The 21,687-nt window shown below is 43.6% G+C and overlaps 1 protein-coding gene across 2 annotated transcripts in view; it reads left to right on the plus strand.

Moving 5' to 3' along the window:
• The first annotated feature begins 799 nt into the window (after positions 1-799).
• LOC129705911 (oxysterols receptor LXR-alpha-like) overlaps positions 800-21,687 on the plus strand; it is a 64,564-nt gene continuing 43,676 nt past the window's right edge. The window contains exon 1 of one of the 2 annotated variants that reach the window (XM_055649832.1): positions 800-1,355. The gene's annotated coding sequence lies outside the window, so the exon portion shown is untranslated. Of the gene's footprint in view, positions 1,356-12,705; positions 12,944-21,687 lie in introns of those variants that run through there. The other variant, XM_055649833.1, reaches the window with a different exon arrangement.

Here is a 21,687-nt window from a genome sequence, read left to right on the forward strand (position 1 = left end):
AAGGTTTTCTAGCTCAACAAGATGTTCCTAAGGGAATGTTTCCGACAGGCCCATTCCAGACTACAGGAGTATGTGCAGAGGGACGCACTGAAGATTGGTACTGCGAACCCAAAGACTCTCGGAGGAGGACTACTGTCTAGGGTCCATCTGCTGCTGGACATTGAGAGGCTGGGTCCGGTCAGGGCAACCGTCAAACAATAACGGCCATCACCCCATAGGGGCACATGAGTGGCAATGGTGCTATGTGTAAGGAGGAAGTGTTAACAATATTGGGTATAACAATAACTATATTAAATGCATGGATAGACACTAAAAATGTATTGAAAGTCTTGCATTGTTTTTGTTTTATACATATTTTAAATTACGAATGAAGTTGATTTTTGAGAAAAGTTATGGTTCAGTTCATTGCGCAATGCAAGCGCGCACCTGTCCACTAGATTCTGTGAAATATGTGAACTTGGGGACTTGTTCACCTCAGTGCAGAGCAGAGTGTGTTCTTGGCAACGCAGTGAATTTCCAGCAGTGGCGCGCTTTCGTGGCCTGGAGCTATGACATCAATTAGCATAGGAGGGAGGCCACAGGTATTGGTTTGCCAACAATTAAATACCCGTAAGAGAAGTCAGCATACACATACGTTATCAACACAGTATCCCTTTAGGGCATCCGTTTCTGGGCTGAAGTGTTTATGTGGAGAGGGGTGATAGGTTCTGATATTAAAATTATGGGGATAAAGCTGATATAATGGGATTTTTAAGATTTTGGTGACAGTTTTCCCATTTGAAAATAATAACATACCTATTAATGCTCTGGATATTTTTAATTCACTTGTTTTATATTTAATGCAGGGTTATTTAAAAAAATATATACTGCACTTTTCCAGAATCGAGATCTGCTCAATGGGTTTGCGGCCGTGATGCCCGGAGTTTGAATGAGTTTGTTCGCTGTGTGTTGCTTGGGCTTGTTTTAATGTCCGCGCCTCTCTCTTCTCGCCCATTAGACCGTCCTGCCTTGTTGCTGACTTCTGCGTTGACGGTGGAGGCAGAGTGGTCTGTTGATCCTTGGCTGGGATTCGTACCTTATGTGTGTGTGTGTGTGTGTGTGAGAGAGAGAGAGAGAGACGGTAGCTAGCAGGGGGATGAAAGGCGGAGGGGTGGAGCTAGACACAGGCAGGGAGAGCTGAGGCATGTGACAGGCACTGGCTGAGAGCCGCGTTACAGTCCGCAGGGCGAGCACTTGAAAAGTTGGGCCCAACTCGTCGGCTCAACTGGTCAACTTTGGCCAGCTCGGGTGATGGCGTGCTGACGCTGCCTGCCGAGACATCCGACAGCTCAGGAGGCGCGAATGCAAGGTGACAGGTCAGTTCTGTACGCGGACAGGTAGCACCTAACTCCACACCGCGATCTAGGGTGAAGGCGAAGCTTCTTTGGCTCCAGCAAGTCAAGAGACCAATGCTGCGCCGCCCCGGTGTGTGCTTGCATCTTGGGCGCACCCCTTCCCTCCACCCATCATCTCACCTACTAGGGAGAGTGAGAGTGACCTTAACATAAACTGAGGTCGAGTCGGCGCGCATTAAGTGTGCGAGTAAACGGGACCAATATTAATAGAGATTTAGTTGGTCACATAGAATATCTTGGGGTTTGGGACGTGTGTGACAGGGCTCAAAAGCTGACGGTGTTAAACCATGGCGCTCTCTGCACCTTTAGGTGCATGGCACTATTGGAATTAGCAAGGGGCAACGCCATGGCTTTAAACCCTCTTCCTCTCCCACGCTAAGTTCCCAAAGGAAATTATCTCCATGTTTGACACCTTGCTGACTCTGGGATATGTCATCAACGTATGGATACACGTAGGGTGATGTTGTGGTTATATTACTATGTCATCCAGAAAATGGCAATTCCAATCTTGACTGCTTTAGAATTTGTAATTCGTTTAAAAAATATATCTGCAATGGAATCAGTATTACTCAAATTGAGCACGGAAAGACAATCTCATCTCATCTCTGATGTTTCTATGACTCCGAGACCTTCTCCAATGTGGTTGACCCTCTGAATGCGAGTTGTATCAAAATCAATAAAAGGTTGAAAGAAATATCTTAATACTGCCATCACAGGACGATACTCATGAACACTGAGTTTACTGCTGACACCTCAGTCACGAGGAGAGATAAGTTAGCTGTTGTATTTCCTATACCACGACAGTGACACCTCAAAAATAGTATTTTAGCTGTAAAAACATATTTGAAGATTGAGGTCATGAGAGGCGTTGTAGAACTCAAATTTGTAGAACAATCAAATTAGTAAAACAAAACACTTAACTATAGCAAACTTTTTTTTTTCATTTATTAGGACTTAATTTTCCGAGCAATTTAGATTTTTTCTAAATGTTTTCCTCGCACTCTCACAATATGGGTGAGAGAGGATGGAAACAGGGGAAAGAGGTGATGGGGATGCACTGTTTAACTTACCAGAGATAAGCATTCAAATTCCACTGTGGCAGCTCTGGAGTTTGAATTATATGGTTTCAACATGTGGACTGAGGACAACCAGTTGTTACAATGGCCACCACTACATTTGACCCTTTCATTGTCCTTGATTTTTTTTAAATGTAGCTTGTTTGACATATGGTATAAATAAACAGAATGTTCCTCCAAACATTGGGATGAATTCAAGCCCTATTTTTTGGCTCCTTTTAACTGTTTTCAGCAATCAAGCATCCTGACAATATATAGGACTGAACCAGAATATTCACAGGCTTGATACAGTGCTTGTCTGCAAGTTGAGTTTTCATCACTAATGTCACGTGTATAACTCTCTAATTCCAACTCTTGCTTTGCTAATCTATTGTTGAAAGCCTTAACGTTGACTCTAGCATCTTTCATTTTACACCCTACACAATGTGTTCATCCAAAACTGTTGCCATATTTCAACTTGCACCACATTCCACTCACCATTATTTACCACGCTCCATTGACCTTGATCCAGCAGTATCACATGATCGCTTTAGAGATTCATCCTCAGTAGCTTGTGTTGAATACAAATATAAAATAGCAAAATTCTTGTCATTGACTTCAATGAAAACAATCTTATAAAGCACAATAATGCTCAGCTATTACGATAGTTCATGTTCATAAGTGATAGGAGCAGAATTAGGTCACTCAGCCCATCAAGTCTACTCCGCCATTCAATAATGGTTGATCTATCTCTCCCTCTCAACCCCATTCTCCTGCTTTCTCCCCATATAGTTAGTGTAAGCAACTAAAATGGAATTTCTACGTGTTTTTAAAATAGTTATTTTGTTTACCAAAGTGATATTTACATCCCTGCTTATCTCCTGAGGTCTATGCTCCTCGATCGCTGAGTACTTAATCATTCCTGATTTTGGTGAATCCTCTGTTGATAGCTTTACTTTCAGCACTAAGCTCCTAAGCTATGAAAGTTTTCCCCTAAAACTTTCTGTTTTTCTCTCTCTCATACTTTAAGAAGCATTTAAAAACCCAGCATCTCTTTGGTCTTTGCTGTGGTTCAGTTTCAAAAAAATGATTGATAACTCTTTTGTGGGCATTTTCTATTAAATGAACAAGAGAGTTAAATACAAATTGCCTTTAACAAATATGGACTGGGATCATCTGGCTGTGATGGAACCACCTAGGACGACTAACCCATTTTCTCAGATTATTCTTACGTAATTACTGAACATGAACATTGGTGCCTTCCTTGGACAGGAATCTCTTTGTACTAAAATTGACCCAGGTGACGGGACCACCTTGACTTTCAATAGCCCCTAGCATTTAGTCTTCCAGTGCCTGCAACCATAGTCCTCAACCTGTTAGGCGATGACTAACTTAAGATGCAAGGTTTTGTGTCTTATAGTTCATGGCCTTGAGTAACACTTTCTCTTGACATTCCTGATCTGCATCTTCCATCCAGATACATTTCAAACTAAATTATGTTTGGAGGTCTTCAGGTGTGTCATCGTCGTCATTGGGATTTCTTCCTCCCAGTCCAGTTTCTGCCTGTTTTTTCTCAGTGATGGCCTTTATATTTCTCTGGGATCTATTTATTTGTCTTATTTTTTGAAAATTTGACAATCTAACACGGACATTTCAGGGTCTTTAAATATCTCTTTATTCCAGCAGGGGTTCAACTTACGTTTCTCCGAGTGGATATTATGGCTGGTTTCTTTTTTACAGGGATGATGTTGTTCCTTTCTCATTCCTAAACCCAGAATTTTTCATGCTGGCTAAAGCTACTCTTGATGATGAAGGTAGAGTCACACACTTCAGACAAATTCCCCTTTGCTTTCTGCTTCTACATCTCACATTTTCCTCAAGACATAGTGGTCCATTCAGCCCAACTAAGTCCCTGGCTCCAAGGGCAATCCATCAATCCTTTTCCCGCACTTATTTTCTCTCACATACCCATTAACTGCCCATTCACCGATTCTCCTTCCACCCACATACAGGCGAATGGTAATTTACAGTAGTCAATTAACCTACCAACCAGCACACCTTTGGGAATGAAAGGAAAACACAGCCCTGGGGGACAAACATGTGGTTATAGGAAGAACATGCAATCGCCATGCAGACAGCATCAGAGGGCAGGACTGAGCCCAGATCGTTGGAATGGTGAGACATCAGTACTACATGCAGCACATTCGTGTCATTATTATAATTCATGCCTTTCTCATTGTGATAATGAACTCTGATCTTTGACATTGCGAGCAGATTCTTCTCAAGAATTTTATCTGCTGCCCCTTGTTGAGATGACCATGATGGCATACTCCATTTGCTAGAAATATAGAAACATAGAAAATAGGTGCAGGGGTAGGCCATTCGACCCTTCGAGCCTGCACCGCCATTCAATATGATCATGGCTGATCATCCAAATCAATATCCCGTACCTGCCTTCTCTCCATACCCCCTGATCCCTTTAGCCACAAGGGCCACATCTAACTGCCTCTTAAATCTAGCCAATGGACTGGCCTCAACTACCTTCTGTGGCAGAGAATTCCACAGATTCACCACTCTCTGTGTAAAAAAATGATTTTCTCATCTCGGTACTAAAAGACTTCCCTCTTATCCTTAAACTGTGACCCCTTGTTCTGGACTTCCCCAACATCGGGAATAATCTTCCTGTATCTAGCCTGTCCAACCCCTTAAGAATTTTGTAAGTTTCTATAAGATCCCCCCTCAATCTTCTAAATTCTAGCGAGTGCAAGCCGAGTCTATCCAGTCCTTCTTCATATGAAAGTCCTGCCATCCCAGGAATCAGTCTGGCGAACCTTCTCTCTACTCCCTCTATGGCAAGAATGCCTTTCCTCAGATTAGGAGACCAAAACTGTACGCAATACTTGTTGGGTTGAATGCCTAATTCTTTTCCTAGAACATATGAACATGATCTGTAGTGTACAATGTCTTGACAATTCAAGCAGATGCTCCTTGAGTGTTGTGAGAGTAGCTGCTTCCACTATATCTTAGGCAGTGGGGAAAAGCGTCTTCCAATGCACCCTATTTATGCCCCTCATAATTCAGTATACCTCTATCAGGTTGCCCCTCAGCCTCCTCTCCTCCACGGAAAACAAGGCCAACTTCTCTAAAGCTGAACTGGACTGAGATAAACCTCATGGCCTTGGAGGTTGTAAGTCAGCACTGGCTTGGATCAGTTCAGATTGCGATCTGGATGGGGCTGGAATCCCAGAGTGAAACCAATTTTGACCTGTCTTGCTGTCCCCTCTCTGATGCAGCGCTCCTCACCTGTCCTCACTTTATCTGCTTCTCTCTCCAACTACCTACACTGTCTCATCCTAATAAAAGCCGTTGTAGTTTGAGAATTCAGCTGTAGTTGTAGTTTCAAAACCCTTTCTATACTCCTCAGCCTCATGTGGTTTTTTGAAAATTGTTTCCGATCTACACTTGTATTTGTGCATCCTATTACCCCAAAATGACTGCTTTGAAATTGAATAAATCCCTGCTGAGACACAAGAGATTACAGATGTTTGAGCTTTGTGCAAAAAAAGAAACTGCTGGAGGAATTCAGATGTTCAGGCAGCATCTCTGGAGGGAAATGGATAGACAATGCTTCAGGTCACGACCCTCTTGCAGTCTTTTTTTGGTTCAAGATTTCAGCATCATGTGGTTCTTTAAGCTTAATATTCCTGCTGAGTTGTAATGCTCAGACCTGAAAATGGAATTGCAATACTAAGTTGTCCCCTTGGTAAGGTGCAGAATATGTGGAGACCTTGGACAAAACCTCTAATCAGCGGATGCAGGTAAAATGTAGGGAGATCACTTTTGTACTATATCAAGTGAAGCTCTTCCATAGAGTGAACACAATGAGACAGTGCTTGGCAGAAGGTGGAATGCAAGCCTGAAACCGGACAACATTTACGAGTGGGCAGCACGATGGCGAAGGGGTAGAGTTGTTGTCTTGCAGCGCTTCCAGCGCTAACAACTCGGGTTCGATCCTGGCTACAGGTGCTTGTCTGTCTCGGAGTTTGTACATTCTCCTAGTTTTCTCCGAGAACTTTGGTTTCTTCCCACACTCCTAAGACTACAGGTTCATAGATTAATTGGCTGGGTATAAATATAAAAGTTGTCCCTAGTGTAGGACAGTGTCAATGTGCGGGGATCGCAGGTCGGCATGTACTCAATGGCAGAAGGGCATCTGCGTTTTATCACTATACTAAAGTAACAGAGCACTGTCATCTGCTAATTAATCTGTGATGAAATGAATATCTGGAGCAGTGGTGAATTGTGCAGAGCAGCTCCAATGGACCAGCATAACAACAATGAGGGTTAAAACCAAATAAGGGCAGATAGTGGCTGTATAAACCTCTTCAGTTGCATATGACACAGTCTGGTGAGGCAAAGCTATTACTGGAATAATTCCGTGGATGAAGCAGGTACGGGAAACCATTAAAGTCAGGGCCATCCTAGTCTCCATTCATACCAAATGACCACTACTGAGCCATTTATACATTGCTCTGACTTGAGGATTGTTTAGTTCCATCTCAGTGTTAAACTCAGCAGCTCATCTCTTCCTTAAACCCCAGCTTCTATTCTAAGCCCTACCTCAAACTTTATCACACTTTTTCAACTCAACTTCAAACCCAATCACTTCAGGCCCAACCTCAACACTAACTTCATCTCAGCCATAGTTACAATATTTAACTCCAATTCCAACCTCCACCATAGCATAAACCCTAACTTTGAACTCGACAACAATCAAAGTCTCCAACCCAACCACAGTTCCGTACTCCGCTGAAATCCCATCCCCAATCAAATGATCCAAGCAACATTAAGCCCAATTGAATGACCCAACCCCACATCCAACACCAACCGTACATTCTCCATTACCTTGATCAAAACCCGAACGTCAGCTCAGATTTCAATGTCAATTGAAAATATAAACACTACAATAACAACCCAAAATGTTCAAACCTCAACAACATGCCATATCCTAGTCTCAATGCCAACTCCAAACCTCAAATATAAATAGGCCAGGTACTGAAACCAGTGCCAATAATAAACACAGAAATCGTGCCCTTTTGGTGATTCATAATAATAACCAAAATCAGACACCACACACGCGCTCCTGAGGCCTTGGCCTGACCCTATTTGGCCAACCCTGTTCCCTAATTATTAAGCACGACTGTTCGTTCAATAGCATGCATCCTCTTTTTAAGAAATTGGATATGTAGCCTGATCTCTTCTGCATAACCAATGCCATGGTGTATAAATCCAAATAGTTAGATTAAGTTAATAAAGATATGGGCCAATTTCAAGTTGTAATTACAAGTGGGATTAATAACCTTGGGTAATGATAATAACAAATTCAAGAGGGGCAATTGCCCTACTATCCACTTCTGATATCCTAACCTCAAACCCAATCTCTACTTTGACGATGATCTCAATTTTAACTCGTGTCTCAACGTACATCAAATCCAATCACAACCCCAACACTAATTAGAGCAATGAAAACTTGCGTCCCAATCCTAAACTCATCCCAACCCTACTCAACCCAATGAAACCTCAACAACCAAAACCACAACATTAATCTCAACCGCATTCTCTGACTCAAACCTAGCCCGGATTGAAATAGAAAACTCAATTCCCTGCACCTCCAACCTTCCTACCTTGCCACCTCCTATTAACCTCACTCAGTGAATGTTGCTGTGTACCCTAATGGGTGTGTGTACATTAATGGAGGATGGGTTACACAGCAGCATTTATTAGAGTCTACAGCCTCACATTGAGCCATTTAAACCAAGAGTAAATAGGATTTTGTACAGTCAATGAAGTCTAAGCCATTGACCTATAGTCCACAGAAGATGGGGAGCTCAGCAGAATGCAACTAGCTTAAAGATATGTTGAGAGGAAGCATGTTAGCATTTTATTTACTAAAATAGTGTTTTTGAGAATTTGTAAACATGGACCAACTTGGGCTTTTCTCTGTATTAGTTGCACAATTTGTTCAGAATTTCCTTAGGATTCTAGTTGAGGCTGCAGATTTAGCGTTTGGTTAAAAAAGAATTGAAAAGCTACTGAATGCTGTTGCTTCAGTATCACTTCCCTAGGTCCCAGTGTTGCATGTTGCATTACTTCAGGTATCTGAGTCATCACTCAGTCTTCCCATGACCCAAAGTCAATGGGAAAATTATAAAACCCGAGTACAGTTGTAGAAGCAGTTACATTCTCAATTTCACTGTGGTTTCAATAGACTGATCTGTTTTCCAGCAGATGAGGTTCAATTATTTATATATACATATATATATATTTATATATATATATATTAACAAGCCAGTCACCGCAAATCTCAGGAACAGGAAAGGCTATATCCAACAGTGCCGTGATTTTCCAGCACTGCCTTTCAGTGAGAGAGAAGAAGATGATATACTTTCACCTGGATCTATTAGCAAACCCAATAGCGTGCCTTGCCAGCAGCCAACACACGTCAGTTACAGTACCTAGATTTTCAAAAGGCCTTTGATAAGGTGCCGTTTGTGAGGCTGCTAAAGAAGATGAGAGCCCGTGGTATTAGAGAGAAGATACTAACATGGATAGATGGCTGGCTGAATGTCAGAAGGCAAGGAGTTGGAATAAAGGGGGCTTTTTCCGGTTGGCTGCCAGTGAGTCGCAGTGTTCTGCAGGAGTCGGTGCTGGAGTGCCGGTGCTGGTTCTGGGGTGCTGGAGTGCCGGTGCTGGTTCTGGGGTGCCGGTGCTGGTGTGCCGGGGTGTTAGTGCTCATCTTAATGTTGCATATCAATGGTTTGGATGAGGTAATTGAGGGCTTTGTTGCCAACTTTGCGGATGACATGAAGATAGGTGGGGGGTCACGTAGTGTAGTAAAAGCAGGGACTCTACAGAAGGACAAACAGGTTGTGAGAGTAGGCAAAGACATGGCAGATGAACTAGAGTGTAGCAAAATGTACAATCATGCATTTTGGTAGTAGGAATAAAGGCGTAGACTATTTTCCAAATGGGGGAGAGGATTCAGAAATTGGAGATGAACAGGGACTTGGGAACGCTGGTGCAGGATTCCCAAAAAGTTAATTTGCAACTTGAATCGGTAGTAAGGAAGGCAAATGCAATGTTAGCATCTGTTTGAAGAGGATTGGAATATAAACAATATGGATGTAATGCTGAGGCATTGTGAGCAGTTTTGAGTCCCTTATCTGAGGAAGAGACATTGGAGAGGGTCCAGAGGAGGTTTACGAGCAAGATCCCAGGGATGACTGGGTTAACATATTATAATGAGCATTTTGCGGCACTGGGCCTGTACTCGCTGGAGTATAGAAGGATCAGGAGGAACCTCATTGAAACTTATCGAATAGTGAAATAGCTGGATAGAGTGGATGTGGAGAGGATGTTTCCAATACTGGGAGAGTCTAGAATCAGAGGCCACAGCCTCAGAATAAAAGGACCTACTTTTAGAAAGGAAATGGAGAGGCGTTTCTTTAGTCAGAGGGTGGTGAATCTGTGGAATTCATTGCCACAGATGGCTGCATAGACCAAGTCATTGGGTATTTTTAAGGCGGAGATTGACAGATACTGTATTTGATTGATATGGAGAGAAGGCATGATAATGGGGTTGAGAGGGAAAGATAGATCTGCCATTATTGAGTAGCCGAGTCGACTCGATGGGCTGAATGGCCTATTTCTGCTCCCATGACATGAACTTTGTTCTGATTTTTCCCAAACCTGCTTCTCTTCCAATGTACAGTCTCTTCTAATATCTCTCCAACACCAAACATGTTTCCCCCCCGATCCTTTATCTCCTTCACATCCTCCAGTCTACCTCGGACCCCAAATTCCATCCCGTCAATCCTTGATCTTACAACAATTCCTTACCTCCTATCTTCTAATCATCTTCTGGGATTTCCCAGCAACATTTCTGATCTGGATGACTAGACTACTCCATGAAGCCTTTCATCGCTTCCTCTGGTATCTCCATTCCCATGCAGCATGGTCTCAGCACCACAGTGGGTTCACCTCTCAACCTGGCATGTTGATGGCCAGGAAATAGATAAAAGCAATTTAAATAGGATCTTGGCTATTACATTTGTCAAATTCCTTGGCTAGCCTAACCACTCCAACCCTTGCCTTCTCCCCGTAAATATTCGGTCGATTATAACCCTGCCTTCTTGTTTCAAGTGCCTTACTGCCCCAATCTCAGGTTTGCGAGTCTTGATATTTGGTGTCATTTTGTCCCAATGTCCCCACATTTCTGTCTCAGTACTCCTTTAAACTTTAATTTCAGAATCCCTTTAACACCACGTTTCAGTAACTCAGTAACTTTGGCTGTTAGTTTGGAAAGTAAAATGTCTGTCTAGGATTAAATGAGAGGCTTTGAACTGCTTTGACTAGAACAATGCAAACTCTCCATGTGTAATTGTGAAGGGGGAGGATGGGGACTGGTATTCTTTGAATGAGCAGGTTATAAAAGAATTGTGATCTTGAAAGTACCACACCTGTCAGGCCTTAAATCATCCCAAAGTATTTACAATCTGTGTGGTGTAGCTACTGTGGTAATGTAAGAATGGATATGCTTTCATAAATTGATACATTTGCCATTTTCTCTTTTGGAAAATCTGATGTCTTGGGATGAATGTTGGAAGATCATGTTGGATACACTTTGATATGAAGTTGCTGGAAGTGCAATGGAATTTGGTTCTTTTGTACTAACTCCAGATCTTTACTTTAACCGCTCCATTAGAGGTGGTTGCGTAGTGGTTAATGATACCCAAGGCCATGGTTTGTTTCTCTGGCCAATTCGGTGACACCAACAAAAGGCAAATTGTCATTCATGTTACCTCACTGCTCCAAGGACCCGGATTTGACCCTGGCCTTCGGTGCCATCTGTATGGAGTTTGGATATTCTGCTTGTGATTGTGTGGTTTCCTCAATGCAGGAAGGGTGGAGTAGGTCAACCTAAAGGCCCCTAACAGAAAACAGTTTCTACTTGAATCTTGCAGAGTCAGACAGTTTTGGTTTTGTGGCTTCATGGGCCACTAAGCTTCATGACGATTCTTCTATTCTCCACCAATGGGACAGTGGAAATTAATTGCTATCACCTTCATATGGTCAGACTGAGACAGTAAGAGATAGTCAGAGAGTGAGAAAGAGAGAGCAAAATCAGAGAAAGGCCAAGAGATTGAGAAAGAGACAACGAGAGATTGACAGAGAAAGAGAGGAACAGGGAGGTAGAGAAACGGAAGGCGAAAGGAGAAAGAGACAGACCACAAGATAGAACGAGGAAAATAAATGTATAGAAGACAATTGAGAGAGATAGTGGTCAAATGGCGAGAGAAGGCACGAGGGAGAAATAAGAGAGAGCAACATGATACAGAAGTCATAGAGTAATTTAATGTGGAAACAGGCCCTTCGGCCCAAATTGCTCACACCGACTAACATGTCCCATCTACACTAGTCCCACCTCCCTGCGTTTGGCCCATATCCCTTTAAACCTGTTCTATCCATGTACCTTCTACTTCTTCTTGCGTATGGCGTGCACAGCCTAAAGTTGTAGGACAACTTGTTCTATTTGATCTTACTTGATTGTGCACACCAGGTTGATTGCATTCGTCGAAACAGGGCGGACCACGTGAAGGTTGCAATCTTCCACCCCTCCATGTACCTGTACAAATGTTTGTTAAACGCTGCGATACGACCTGCCTCATCTGCCTCTTCAGGCAGCACGTTTACGCACACCACCATCTGTGTGAAAATATTACCCCTCGGGTTCTTATTAAATCCTTCCCCACTCACCGCAAACCTATGTCCTTTGGTTTTTGATTCGCCTACTCTGGGCAAGCGACTCTGTGCGTCTACCCGATCTATTCCTCTGATGGTTTTATACACATCTATAAGATCAACCACCAACCTCCTGCGTTCCAAGAAATATAGCCCTAGCTGGCTCTCCTTGTAGTTCAGACCCTTGAGCTGTGGCAACATCCTCGTAAATCTTCTCTGCACCCTTTCCAGCTTGAGATAGTAAAGGAGTAAGATGGAAGTGAGAAGAGAAAATATCAGGTAAAGCACTCCGAAACTAAGGCAGATCATGTGATTGAGACAGAGGTAAAGGAGGAGAGAGAGAGAGAGAGCCAGATCCAGCATGGACTTGTACTGAGATTTGACCTGTGGTAACCCTGAGGTGATTGGAACAAAATGCTGAAGCCTTGAGTTTGAGTTGGATGCCAGTTATCTGCTGCAGCAATCTATTTGCTGTACAGCCTGCCCTTTAACAGAGATATGGATAAGTGTCATACTCTGACCATGTCACCCAGCAGTCAGTGGCCCTGCTCATTGTGAAGGCAGGGAGAGGACAAGTGTGAGGGACAACAAGCGATCAAGAGCCAGGCAGGCAGGAGGGAGTTACGCTGCTTGTTATTCCGGAGAATGGACTTATTCAGCTGAGACTTCATTGAAGAAGGAAACCATACCAGAGTAAGTAAAACAAGTCGGATCTGCCTGGGAATAGAGAGGAAGGAACCCCGGGGAGAGCAGGGAGGGACAAACAGCTTCACATGGCTAACAAGACAAGCCTTTCACTGAGAGGAACAGCAAAGTTAAATGCTGCACTTATCTTGAATTTTCTGTTGGTTTAGGAGTCTTTATGATCCAATTGAAAGGAGCATAAACTCTCCACTATTGTGGGAAAGCCATAGAATTGGAACTGAAAGGATCATGTTAGGTTATTGACCTCTGCAGAGTCACCACAGAAACAGGTTTCTGTCAAACATTCTCACAGGGGATATTGATGGAGATTTGTTGGCATGGAGGAAGAGTGGGAGGAACGGGACATGTTGTTAAAGGGATAAGCAGTAACATTTTGACAATGCTGTCCATATACTTCATCTGTTTTTTTTCCAAGAACCTTGCGAATCAAGAAATAGTCGAGGTTCATTCAAAGTTCTCCCAAAAACCTCTCGGAGAGTCGGCTACGCTGGATATAGAGCGTGTATTTGTCCAACAGAACAGATCGAGGGTCCAAGTACTTTGGGTACACGGTTCAGAAATTGACAAAGGAAATTGACTGCCTGTAGGGAGTGAGATTTGGATGATGGTAAAAGGTGGAGTGGGTTCTTTTAAATGAATCTTTTGGAATGAATCTTTTAAAAGTGGGTCACCACAGGCTTAATGAAGCAAGTCATTAGATGCACAGAGTCTCTTGCCCAGAGGAGGCAAATCAAGGACAAGAGGACATAGGTTTAAGGTGAAGGAGAAGAGATTTAATAGGAATCTGAGGAGTACCCTTTTCACACAAAGGGTGGTAAGATATGCAACAAGCTGCCAGAGGAGGTACGGTAGTTGAGGCAGGGACTATCGCAACATTTAAGAAACTGTTAGACAGGTACATGGATAGGAGAGGTTTGGAGGGATACGGGCCAAACGTGGGCAGGTGGGACTAGTGTAGCTGGGACATATTGGTCGATATGGGCAAGTTGGGCTGAAGGGTCTGTTTTCACGCTATATCACTCTATGACTATGACTCTAAGTGCTAAACCATTATTTATCCACTCCCAAACTGTACATTCTGGCTGAAGAACTTTATATGTCCACCTTAAAACAATGATACCAACAAATTCTCAAATCCGTGCAATTCTTTTGATTTCAAAGCTATACAAAAGCACTCGGAGATCTGTCAATGTAGAATCCAACATATGCAACTCTTAACCCCCACATCTACCATCCATGTAAACAATCCTAATCCTAAACCAGCGCTATCCCACTCCTAAACCAGTAAACCCCAATCACAAACCAGCACTGTGCAAATCCCAAAGCAATATAGTCCCTTTCCAAAACCAGTATATATACTCACAAACCTGTACAGCCTTACTCCCAAACCAATGCAGCCTCACTCCCAATCAGTTCAGCATCACTCCCAAGCCTGTATAATTCTACTCGCAAATCAGTGCAGCCCCACTCCCAAACCTGTACCCAAACCTGTACAACCCCACTCCCAAACCTGTACAACCCCACTCCCAAACCTGTACAACCCCACTCCCAAACCTGTACAACTCCCAAACCTCCCAAACCTGTACAACTCCACTCCCAAACCTGTACAACTCCACTCCCAAACCTGTACAACTCCACTCCCAAACCTGTACAACCCCACTCCCAAACCTGTACAACTCCACTCCTAATCCTGTGAGCCCCATTCTCAAATATATACACCTACATAAACAAACATAAATCTATGCATCCAAAAAAGTAGAGTGTTATTAAGAATAGTGGGGCTTTGTCTGGGGAGGTAATATCCTACAAACTTGACTGACATTTGTCAAGAGGTGATGAAAATGATTAATATGACGAGGGCAGTGGATGTTGTGTATATGGACTTTAATAAAGCCTTTGATTACTGTATATTCCTCATAGTAGATTAGACTAGGGCATAGGATTGGGGCACATACGATCCTTGGAGATTTGGTAGATTGGATTTAAAATTGTCTTGGACATAGAAGACAGAGAGGAGAGGTGAAGGGTGTTTTATGGCTGGAGGTCTCTGGGAAGAGTACTGGGAAGAGTACTGAGAACTGTTGTTTGTGATACATATAAATGTTTGGACAAAAATGTAGGTGGGCTAATTAGTAGGTTTACAGACGACACACAAATCAGCAAAGAGGTGGATAGTGAGGGACATTGTCGAAGGATTCAAGCGGGGCATGTTGGATATGTGGGCAGAGAAATGGCAGATGGAGTTTAATCAGGACATGTGTAGAGTTGCACTTCAAGGGGTCAAATATAAAATGAAAGTATACTGTAAATGCTTCACAGCATTGATGTACAGAGGGGTGTTGGGGTCTAAGTCCCTGAAAGTGATAACACGAGTAGATAGGGGGGAAAGAGGGTGTATGGCATTCTTGCCTTCATTAGTTTGAGTATTGAGTATTAAAGCCAGGGAATTACATTGCAACTGTATAAAACTGTAGTTAGACCACTTTTTGAGTATTATGTGCAGTTCTGGTTGCTGCATTCCATCTTCCATGTAGAGACTTTGGAGAGGGCACAGAAGGGGATCACCAGGATATTTCCTGGATTAGAGAGTTGAAAACCTGGATTGTTTTACCTGGAAATTCAGGCTGATGGGAGACCTGGCGGAAGTAAATACAATTATGAGACGCATAGAAAGATTAGACAGTCAGTATTTTAATGGAATAGAAATGTTAAATGGTAGAGGGCAGAGTTTTAAGGTGAGAGTGGGGTAATTTCTTTGAGATTTTTAAGTTGAATATTGTTTTAGTGGTAGGTGCTTGGAATGTGCTGGCAGGGGGGTGGGGGGGGGAGTAAAAGAGAGGAATCAGCAGAAGCACAAAGAGGACAAGAAATAAACAAGCAACAAATATGCTTGGAAACTATATTCTGAAGATATGTGAATAGACAAAGGGTTGTAAGAAGAGATGGGGGGCAATCAGAAACCAAAGGGAACTCTAATCATGGAATTATAGATCATCGTTTGGGGTGCTAAATGGTTACTTTACCAAAGAAGAAGATGCTGCAGGATTACTTTACCAAAGATTAAATTGAGACACTGAATTGGCCAAGAATTGATAAATAGGGGTTGTCTTTAGTGGTAAATCACCTGGTCGAGATGGGATCCATTTTTGTTGCTAAGGGATGTATGGAAGAAGTCAGGGGAAGAGGAAGTTCAAGAAACATTAATCAGGGAAATAAATCTAATCCGTAGGTAATCGCTGTCCAGATATCAGATTACCTTCACTCAACCAATTAAAGAAATTGAGGTAATCAAACGGCCAAATGAAATTATTCTAATTTCTTATGGAACAGTAAATGCAGCTTCCTATCATGGTGCCCCCAAGTAGCAGAATGATTTCATGTTAGTATGATGGTCGACATCCTTTGAAAATTAAATAAGTACCTGGGCCCTGTAAATTCTGGATGGATGAGGTATTTGGTGATGTGTGTCCTTGTACACTTCCTTCTATTTAGTGCCCATGGATTCATCAATGAAGAAGAAAGAGAGATCAGGACAAATGGCAGTTTTAGTTGCAGTAAAGTGTTTGAATGTGCAAGGAAGACTCAGTCTTTCCTGTGAGCAACGCTCAGAGTATTCTTGTTGGGTGGGGTGCAGTTAGGAACACACGTTGAATGTGATTGGCTCTTTAGCGATTTTCCTAAATACCTAGGTTTGAATGGCAATAAATAGCATAGCATTCCATTCCAAAGCAAAATGTAACAGTTGGGTATTAAGCAAATTAACAAACATTTATATCTTTCACACCAACATGGAGAAAATATTATTGATGACAAATCTTAGGGATTGCACAATTGGGGGAGCTTAACTCCAAAAGACAATGCCTGTGTACATTGTAGATTAGTTCCCCAGTGGTGATAATGCCCCAGAATATGTACAAAGTTGCTTCACTCCACCTTAATGTGACTTGAACAAAAACAATATTTTTTATCCAGGATAGTGTGTACAAGGGCCATGCATACTTTGTGAAAGTGAATAAGGATACTTGCAATGTACCGGGTTTGGATGTGAGATGCCAAAATATTACTACATCCTAACGCCCCTGTTCCACTTAGGTGACTTTACAGGTGACTAGGCTGTGTCCACATGGTCGCCGGGTTGTCGCCTGTATGGTCGTGAGTCGTCTCCTCAGTCGCCCAAAGAATCGTAGCGTTTTTCTGGTTGTTGCTGGATTTCGAAATGTTCAAAACTTTTAGGCGACAGTTGGCTTAACGCCAATGAGCGTAGCTTGACTTCTCCTGATGTAGGTGATGTCATAGGTTATCGCCAGGGTGACGTAGGTTGTCGCCGGGTGCTAACTTCGGTGAATTCCATTGGTGACTACCTACATCAACCGGCGACGGTTGCCGTACCTTGTTGTAGCTTGTCGCAGGTGGACGTAGGTGTGGTCGTAGGTGGACGTCCTAATGGGTCGCCGGTTATCGGTAGCTTGCCGTAGCTTGACATCGACTAGGTGGTAGGTTGTTGTAGACACTGTCAAAGGGGGGTCCAGGAGCCAGTTTTTCGGTGACCTGACTCTGCTCTATAATCTTTGGTCGCCAGCAGTCGCCGAAAAAATTGCTTAAGTGGGACAGGCCCATAATTGTGTGGTCAGAGGAAGTCCTATTGAATAGTAGTTGGTGGAGAGGAGAAGTAATGGCAGATCCTCCTGGGTGTCTGGGGATCGACTGATGAAATGCTAGGAAGCAGGAAACATAGAGACATTGAAAATAGGTGCAGGAGTAGTCTATTCAGCCCTTTGAGCCAGCTGATCATCCAAAATCAGTACCCCGTTCCAGCTTTTTCCCTATATCCCTTGATTCCCTTAGCCCTAAGAACTAAATCTAATTCTCTCTTGAAAACATCCAGTGAATTGGCCTCCATTGCCTTCTGTGGCAGAGAATTTCACAGATTCACAACTCTGGGTGAAAATGTTTTTCCTCATCTCAGTCCTAAATGGCCTACCCTTGTTCTTAAACTGTGACCCCTGGTTATGGGCTCCCCCAACATTGGGACCATTTTCCCTGCATCTACCCTGTCCAATCCTTTAAGAATTGTATATGTTTCTGTATGATCCCTTTTCATCCTTCTAAATTCCAGCGAATACAAGCCCAGTCGACCCATTCTTTCATCATATGTCAGTCCCGCCATCCCAGGAATTAACCTGGTGAACCTGGTGAACTCCCTCAATAGCAATAATGTCCTTCCTCAAATTAGGAGACCAAAATTGCACACAATACTTCAGGTGTGGTCTCACCAGGGCCCTGTACAACTGCAGTAGGATTTCCTTGCTCCTAAACTCAAATCCTCTCGCAATGAAGGCCAACATGCCATTAGCTTTCTTCACTGCATGCTGTACCTGCATGCTTACTTTCAATGGTTACACAAAAAAGCTGGAGAAACTCAGCGGGTGCAGCAGCATCTATGGAGCGAAGGAAATAGGCAACGTTTCGGGCCGAAACCCTTCTTCAGACTGATCGGGGGCGGGGGTAGGTGGGGGCAAGAAAGGGAAAAGGAGGAGGAGCCCGAAGGCTGGGGGATGGGAGGAGACAGCAGGGGGGGCTGAGGAAGGGGAGGAGACAGCAAGGACTAACAAAATTGGGAGAATTCGATGTTCATGCCCCCGGGGTGCAGACTCCCCAAACGGAATATGAGGTGCTGTTCCTCCAATTTCCGGTGCTGCTCGCTGTGGCCATGGAGGAGACCCAGGACAGAGAGGTCGGAGAGGGAGTGGGAGGGGGAGTTGAAGTGCTGAGCCACCGGGAGGTCAGCTTGGTTATTGCGGACCGAGCGGAGGTGTTCGGCGAAACGATCGCCCAACCTCCGCTTCGTCTCACCGATATAGATCTGCTGACATTTAGAGCAGCGGACGCAGTAGATGAGGTTGGAAGAGATGCAGGTAAACCTCTGTCGCACCTGGAACGATTGCTTGGGTCCTTGAACGATTGCTTGGAGTCGAGGGGGGAGGTAAAGGGACAAGTGTTGCATCTCTTGCGGTTGCAAGGGAAAGTGCCCGGGGAGGGGGTGGTCCTAAGCAGTCGTCGATGTAGCGGAGGTAGAGGTCGGGGATGGGGCCCTGGTATGTATTGAACAAGGATTGCTCGACGAGTAATTCCTACTCTTTTGATGCTGCTGCACCCGCTGAGTTTCTCCAGCTTTTTTGTGTAACCTTCGATTCTCCAGCATCTGCAGTTCCCTCTTAAACACTGCTTACTTTCAATGACTGATGTACAAGCACACCCAGGTCTCATTGCATCTCCTCTTCTCCTAATCTGACACCATTCAGATAATAATCTGCCTTCCTGTTCTTGCCACCTAAGTGGAAAACCTCATATTTATCCACGTTATACTGCTTCTGCCATGCATCTGCCCCCTCACCCAACCTATCCAAGTCACCCTGCAGCCTCATAGTATCCTCCTCGCAGCTCACACTGCCACCCAGCTTTGTGTTATCTGCAAACTTAGAGATGTTACATTTAATTCACTCATCTAAATCGTTAATATATATTGTAAAGAACTGGGGTCCCAGCACCGAGCCTTGCAGTACCCCACTAGTCACTGCCTGCCATTCTGAAAATAACCCGTTAATTCCTACTCTTTGCTTCCTGTCTGCCAATCAGTTCGCTATCCATGTCAATGCCCTACCCCCAACACCATGTACTCCAGTTTTGCACACTAATCTTGTTTAACTGTTCTGCCATTTCCTTGTTTCCCATTATAAATTCACCTGTCTCTGACTGTAAGGGACCTACATTCGTCTTCACTAATCTTTTCCTTTTTACATACCTAAATAAACCTTTACTGTCAGTTTTTATATTCACTGCAAGCTTTCTTTCATGCTCCCTCCCCCCCTCAATTAACCCCTTTGTCCTCTGTTGAGTTCTAAATTTCTCCCAGTCCTCTGGTTTGCTGCTTCTTCTGGCCAATTTATATGCCTCTTCCTTGGATTTAACACTATCCTTGACTTCCCTCGTCAGCCACGTTTGAGCCGCCTTCCCAGTTTTATTTTTTCGCCAGACAGGGATGCACAATTTCTGGAGTTGATCCATGCGGTCTTTAAATCTTTGCCATTGCATCTCCACCGTCAACCCTGTAAGTATAATTTGCCAGTCTATCCTAGCCAATTCCCGTCTCATCCCTTCAAAGTCTCCTTCCTTTAGGTTGAGGACCCTAGTCTTTGAATTAACCACTCTCTATCCTAATGTAGAATTCCACCGTATTGTGGTCACTGTTGCCCAAGGGGCTTTGCACAACAAGATCACTAATTAATCCTTCCTCATTCCACAATACTCAGTCTAGGATGGCCTGTCCTCTGGTCTGTTCCTCTACATATTGGTTTAAAAACCCATCCTGTATATGTTCCAGGAAATCTTCCTCAGTGCTGTTACCAATTTGGTTGGCCCAATCTATATGTAGATTAAAGTCACCCATGATAACCGCTGTACCTTTGCTACACGCGTCCCTAATTTCCTGCTTGATGCTATCCCTAACCTCCCTACTGCTGTTTGGTGATCTGTTTAATAACTCCAACAAGCGTTTTCTGCCCTTGGCTATTTTGCAGTTCTACCCATACCGATTCTACAGCATCCAAGCTAATTACTCTCCTTGCTATTGCATTAATCTATTCTTTAATCAGCAATGCCACCCCACCTCCTCTTCCTTTCTGTCTATCCTTCCTGAATATCGAATACCCCTGTATGTTTAGCTCCCAGCCTTGGTCACCCTGGAGCCATATATCCCATCCCTTATATCTATATAACTATATCATATCCCTTAACTACTAACTTAACACACATTCAATTCATCCACCTCATTTCGAATGCTCCTCGCATTAAGGCACAAAGCTTTCAGGTTAGTTTTTCTTATCTACCTTCTACCTTTTGCTTCTATCCTCCTTTTATGGCCCTCTGTCTTCCTGCATTGGTTCCCATCCTATACAGTATGTGAACGTGATGTTCAGATGACCAGTTTCACTTTTGCTGTCAGTTGTTGATTTTGCCTGTGCATGTGGATACATAGGCTCTTGCCATTTGATAGACAGCCTGGAGACTTGGACAGACTTCTCAAAACCCAAATGGGGAAGTTTGATGTGGAAACTTAGCCAACGCCTTGATTAGATGGAAGCTGCCCTAAGTGCTTTTGCAAAGCCTTGTGACCACGTATTTTGGAGCTTCTAGTATTTATTATTAGGGGGCGACACAGTGGCGATGGGCCAGCAAAGTGGCAGAGTTGCTGCCTTACAGCGCCAGAGACCCGGGTTCAATCCTGCCTAAGGGGGCTATCTGCATGGAGTTTGTACATTATCCCAGTGACCGCGTGGGTTTTGTCTGGGTGCTGTGGTGTCCTCCCACATACCAAAGACATGCGGGTTTGTAGGTTAATTGGCTTTTGTAAATTGTTTCTAGTGTGTAGGATAGAACTAGTGAACAGGGGTCGCTGGTCGTTGCCGACTTAGTGGGCCGAAGGGCCTGTTTCCACGCTGTATTTCTAAAATTGAAACATATTTCCCTCCCCCCCCCCCCCCCCCCTTTCAATTAACTGTTATCCTGTTCCACCACCATTATAGGGTGGATAATTGTAGTCAGTGAAGTGTACAGGAACATGACCCATCCTATGGTAGAAAGGAGTAAACAGGCAGTTGGAAGTGAAATAGACAATGTTTGTGTGGGGGAAAAGGCATTCTCACCAAGAACAGTTCAACAAAAATAATGTATTT

The sequence above is a fragment of the Leucoraja erinacea genome, chromosome 18 (genome assembly GCF_028641065.1).
Source record: "Leucoraja erinacea ecotype New England chromosome 18, Leri_hhj_1, whole genome shotgun sequence".
In the NCBI taxonomy this organism is placed as follows: Eukaryota; Metazoa; Chordata; class Chondrichthyes; order Rajiformes; family Rajidae; genus Leucoraja; species Leucoraja erinaceus.